At 29.7% G+C, this 5,078-nt stretch overlaps 1 long non-coding RNA gene across 1 annotated transcript; it reads right to left on the bottom strand.

Annotated features, from left to right (window-relative positions):
* Window positions 1-4,187: 4,187 nt before the first annotated feature.
* LOC142241956 (uncharacterized) lies at window positions 4,188-4,585 on the bottom strand. The gene is made up of 2 exons (XR_012723886.1): window positions 4,510-4,585; window positions 4,188-4,448 (listed from the first exon to the last, which is right to left on the bottom strand). It is a non-coding gene; the product is annotated as an uncharacterized LOC142241956 (long non-coding RNA).
* Between the last annotated feature and the right edge of the window lie 493 nt (window positions 4,586-5,078).

Here is a 5,078-nt window from a genome sequence, read left to right on the forward strand (position 1 = left end):
TATACCTGGATCAACATTCAGAGTTGCCAGTCCATTTAATATCGAGCTCGGATGGTCGTTATTGAATGCCCGTCCATCCTTTATATATCACCGTCAACCAAGGGATAATTCTGTCAGTCACTGCTTGTAATTCCGCCGTAGTAATTCCATCAGGTCCGGGGGATTTGAATGACCCAAAGCTATTTAACGCCCATTTTATTCTAGATTCCGATACAAGTTCCTCGATAGGAAATGACCGTTGAGCCACTGTAGCACCGCCAGAACATGGTCCAACCGTCTGATTTCCAGGAAAATGTGTGTCCAATAGTACCTCCAGCGTTTCCTCACTGGACGTTGTCCAATTTCCCTCCGATGAAACCTGGAATGGAGTTAGTGGATGCTAGTACCTTCCGTAGTCTGGAAGCCTTGGACGTATTCTCAATACTGCCGCAGTAAAAATTCCAAGAGTTATTCTGAGCCTTTCTCAGTTCTAGCTTGTATCCTTTCAGATTCTTCTTGTAAGCGTCCCAATCCTGAGGAAGTTCTTTTTATAATTTGCTTTTTTCATATTTTTAATGAGAAATTTAATTTTTTTTTTGTTTCAAATAGGATAAAAATAGAGTAAGAATTAATAATGTGGTACAATTTATTTAAATTTTGTAAAAAAAAATGATGAATCGATTCTAGCAAAATTGGGTATTTTTGAAAATATTTGAGGTCAAACATCTCAGACAAGCGTTAGAATGCCTAAAAAAACTATGAATAATTAAAAAAAAATATTTATTTGGAAATATATCACAAAATTTCTTAATGCAGATCCAAAATTTTGACTTCGGATCACATCTTAAGAAGTGATGCAAATTCAGTGCAACGGCTGTTGAAAAGGAGGAAATCCGTGACAAGCCCATGACAAGCCCATGTTAAATTCATCGCTTCTGCGGCAAATTTGCACCACTTCCGGATCCAAAACGAATATATATCTGGGATATATCTGGCTTTGACCCTTTAAACCAGTCCATAATTAGATTACTACATCTACTATGCGATGATGAATGTCTGTTGTTCATAGAGTTTGGTACATAATCTCTGGTGCTTAATAGATTAGTCAATCTCCAAAAACAAATTTTTTTGACAAAAAATTGTTTTTTGACGTTTGTATCCCTATTGTTGACAGATACTCTATGATTTCGAATAAAAACAAACAAAAGGCAACAAGTTTTCTAATCAAGCTAATCAATATTTAACAATTATGGGTCATTTCTCTGCTGTCTTTGTTTGGTGGTTAAATTCAAATACAAATTCCTGATATTGTATGATGTTTATGATAAATGTCAGGTATGTGTGTTTTGTGTCTTAAGTCTTTTGATTTAAATTACTTTCACCTCTCACCTTTACTTTCAAAAGATCAATTGTGTTTGGCTAATAATGAATTCAATAATGGCTTAATAAAATACACGCAGTATAAAACTAAGTTTGTGTCTTAAGTCTTTTGTTTCTATAAATATAGATTGTTAGAAACAATTGTGATTGAACCTTTATGCTTAATGAATTCTTATTATTTACTTTTCCAGATTCTGTGAATAACTTCAGTATTAAAGGTAAGTCAGTTGTACGTTTACTATGTATACACTTTACATCTTTCTCTTGTTGAACCTTTTATGGGGAGAACTTTAGAGTGAAAGTGGTTCACTGCCTTAGATCTGGGGATTTTTTTTGTCTGTTAATTTTTTATCTATTTTTCTTGTATCAAAACAACCGCCTACATAGCATTCCATTTGCCTCTGTACTTTGGACATTTGAATGTATGTAATTATAACACTTGTTGTGAACCTGTTTACCCACTAAAACTACAAGTGTCAAGTTCTAGAATTACGTTATCTTGTAACAATAAAAGCTACTAGTTGCATGTGATTATTTCCATACCATGGAATGTGGTTATTAAGGTCAATATTTTTAGGTTTTTTATTCGAGCTGCTGCGGCTACGAGTACCTTTTATTTTGGAAGCTATGTTTCGGTATGGGATAAAATATTTCTGTGTCACATATAGAGAAAGTCTATTTATGTAATTACACAGAACAAAATGTAGCCAAATTTTTCCAATTTGAAGATTGAAATTGATAACATAATCAATTTAAAAATTACATGTTTACTCTAATTAAAATGTAAAGTCAGTTATGGAAATGATTGACAATATTTAAATGTTTATTTATCCCAACTATCATTTTGTAAAAAATAATCTTAAATAGCAACCAACATGCAATACATACAATAATTTACTACGATAACAATTCGTTAACTATCGGGTCTATAGTAAATTTAGATTTTAAATTTCAAGTGAATTTGATGGACGCAATACCGTTTTCTCAAACAATCCGTTGAAATGTTACGTTATCCAAAGATAGATTTGAAACTTATATGGCTAGAATTTGATGGACAATTTTTTGTTAACTTCTCTAGGATATCTGCATTTCTGCCTCCAGAAGACGAAAATAGTTCATAATTTCCTAAAATGGGTACAGTTTCCTTAAATTGACTTCATAAGTTTTTCAAAGTAATAAATTTTTCTTAAATTGTGTCTGTCTTGAACTTCATATAGCGCTAAAGACATTTTAACAAGTTTAAATTCCATTTTTTTTTTCAAAAATATGAAATTTTACTAAACAATAGACAAATTTTCATTATTTTTAACAAGTCTTCTTCAATTTGACAAAAAATATTAACTTATTTGTATCATGTGCAATAACTAAAAGAGATTTGTTAAAATTTTCTAATATAAACCAACATTTTCTTTTCTGGGTGTGTCTAAACATTAAAATGAAAATATCGTCTTTCGTATGCTGTGAAATCTGAAGTCTGCAGATTTATACAGTTGAGGGTTTTTGTTCGAAATGATAATGATAATAACTGATAATTGGCCTAATATGAAAAATTATGTAAACTGATTTTTAGTACTCGCAATTTACACAATATTAAGGACATTTTTTTTTAATTAATCAAATTTTAATAACATAAAATCATCATCTCACCCGGCCAGATCTCGCTAAAGACTATGGAAATGGGTAGTGGCCAACACTGAAACATATGTATAGTCAGGCTTGCGGGATGGTTATCTGGCATTTTCTTTTCAGTAACTTAATAATATAAATTCCCTTAATCTTCCTGTCTAATAAGCTCGAATAAATTTTGTAATGATATCTAGTTTAAATGATTTGGACATTGAACCAACCTGCATTGATATCAGGTTAACATAAAAATAACGTTTTTAATTTTTACGTCAAAAATTAATTAAATTGTTTTTTAATCAAGAAAACATTTTTTTATTTTGAAGTATTTGTGATAATTTGGATTTTTAGCTGGCATTTGTACAAGAACACTTTAATTATATATCGTAAATAAATAATGAAAACTCGATGAATGAGATGTGTATCCTAATTTTTTAATTTGTTTAATCCTAGATTTAAAGCTATATACGCACAAAAAAATATTTCCAATTAAAAAGTCAATTGAAGTTGAAAATTTTTTCAATTAATAAATTAATTGATACAATTGACTTTTTAATCAAGATGGAAACAATAAGTTAATTAAGACAGTGATTGAAAATTTTTAAATTTTTAATTAAAAAAGTAAGTAAAGTCTAAAGTCGGGCGGGGCCGACTATATTATACCCTTCACCCCTATGTAGGCCAAAATTTGTGTTACCATCTCAACTACTTCACATTTGCTGGAAGCTATATAAAGGAGACAATTTTTTTACTTCTACAAAATCTCTAGAATTAAAATTTAAATCGGTTAACGCTATCCAGTTAATTGGAGGAAACTTCCATTGAAAATGGGTCTAAAATATGTAACAGTCTACCATATTTCCCCAACTCTGGTGTACGTATATATGGGAGCTATATACACCCAAAAAAAAGTGACCACTTCTTTAAGTTAAAATGAACTCATTGTAAAGAAAGTTGAACTTCGTATAGCGCCAAAGACATTTTTATTTGTTTGAACGATGTGATTTTCGTAGAAATTAGGTATAATGCATTCCATATATTAGTTAACATTTTCCTATATTTATGTGCCACTATACTACAGAATGAAAAAATTTAACTGATGTGAATTCATATATGGAATGATTTTATTGAAATTTTTTCATTCATTTGGACAAATCTTACATATTTGTGGTAAAACTTTTACTTCATAATTAGAACTGCTTGCCTTCGTTTTTAAATACAATTTTATTTATTTATATAAGCAATTTTATCTTCAATAAAAGACATGTTTTATTAATATATTGAATATATTTATTAAGAATCAACAGCATCGACTGTCCTTGAAATATTAGTTTATTATTCCACTATTTCCAATTTCCATGTGATATTATCAACTGTAAAACGCACTTTTTCATCTTCTTCTTGTACTTTTCACTTTTAATAAGTTGCTTCCTAACGATTTTGTCCTCCTTTTACAATTTCAATACCTACAAATATAAAAAATGATAAAACATTTTTGTTACAAAAGGTTAGCGTCACTGATATTACCTGATATTTGAAGATTCCAAAATGAAGACAAATGAAAGGGTAATTATTCTGCTGGTGTTTTCTTCCTTTATACACCATTACGACATTGATGGATTTATTTTCAAAAAACGAAAAATTTTCTCACTAATTTAAAATAAAAAATATTGTATATATTTTAATTGCTATTTATTATATTATTTTACCATATTATTTTTTAACAATCTCTCCGTATACCACAACAACGCGATTCCAACTAAAAAAACAAACCACGCGCAAACATATCGATTACACCCACGCGCAAACACATCGATTACGATAACAGGTATCGATTACAGGTAGACAATAGAAATATAGGAAAATTTCCTATATTCTAACAAGTTTTTTTCCTTACGTTTTGAAAGGATTGCAAACTTCTTAGTACGAATGAACTAAAATATTTTTCTAAGCCAAGTGTTGTTCGTATATATGAAAAGTTTCTATTATAAAGGAAGTCGCAATTATCATTTTATAAGAAATTTTACTAATTTTGAGGAAACTTGGTTTTAGTTCGTTTTTTGTTTATTTTTACGAATGCTTTGTTATCGGTGAAT

This window comes from Haematobia irritans, chromosome 5 (genome assembly GCF_050003625.1).
Source record: "Haematobia irritans isolate KBUSLIRL chromosome 5, ASM5000362v1, whole genome shotgun sequence".
Taxonomy (NCBI): domain Eukaryota; kingdom Metazoa; phylum Arthropoda; class Insecta; order Diptera; family Muscidae; genus Haematobia; species Haematobia irritans.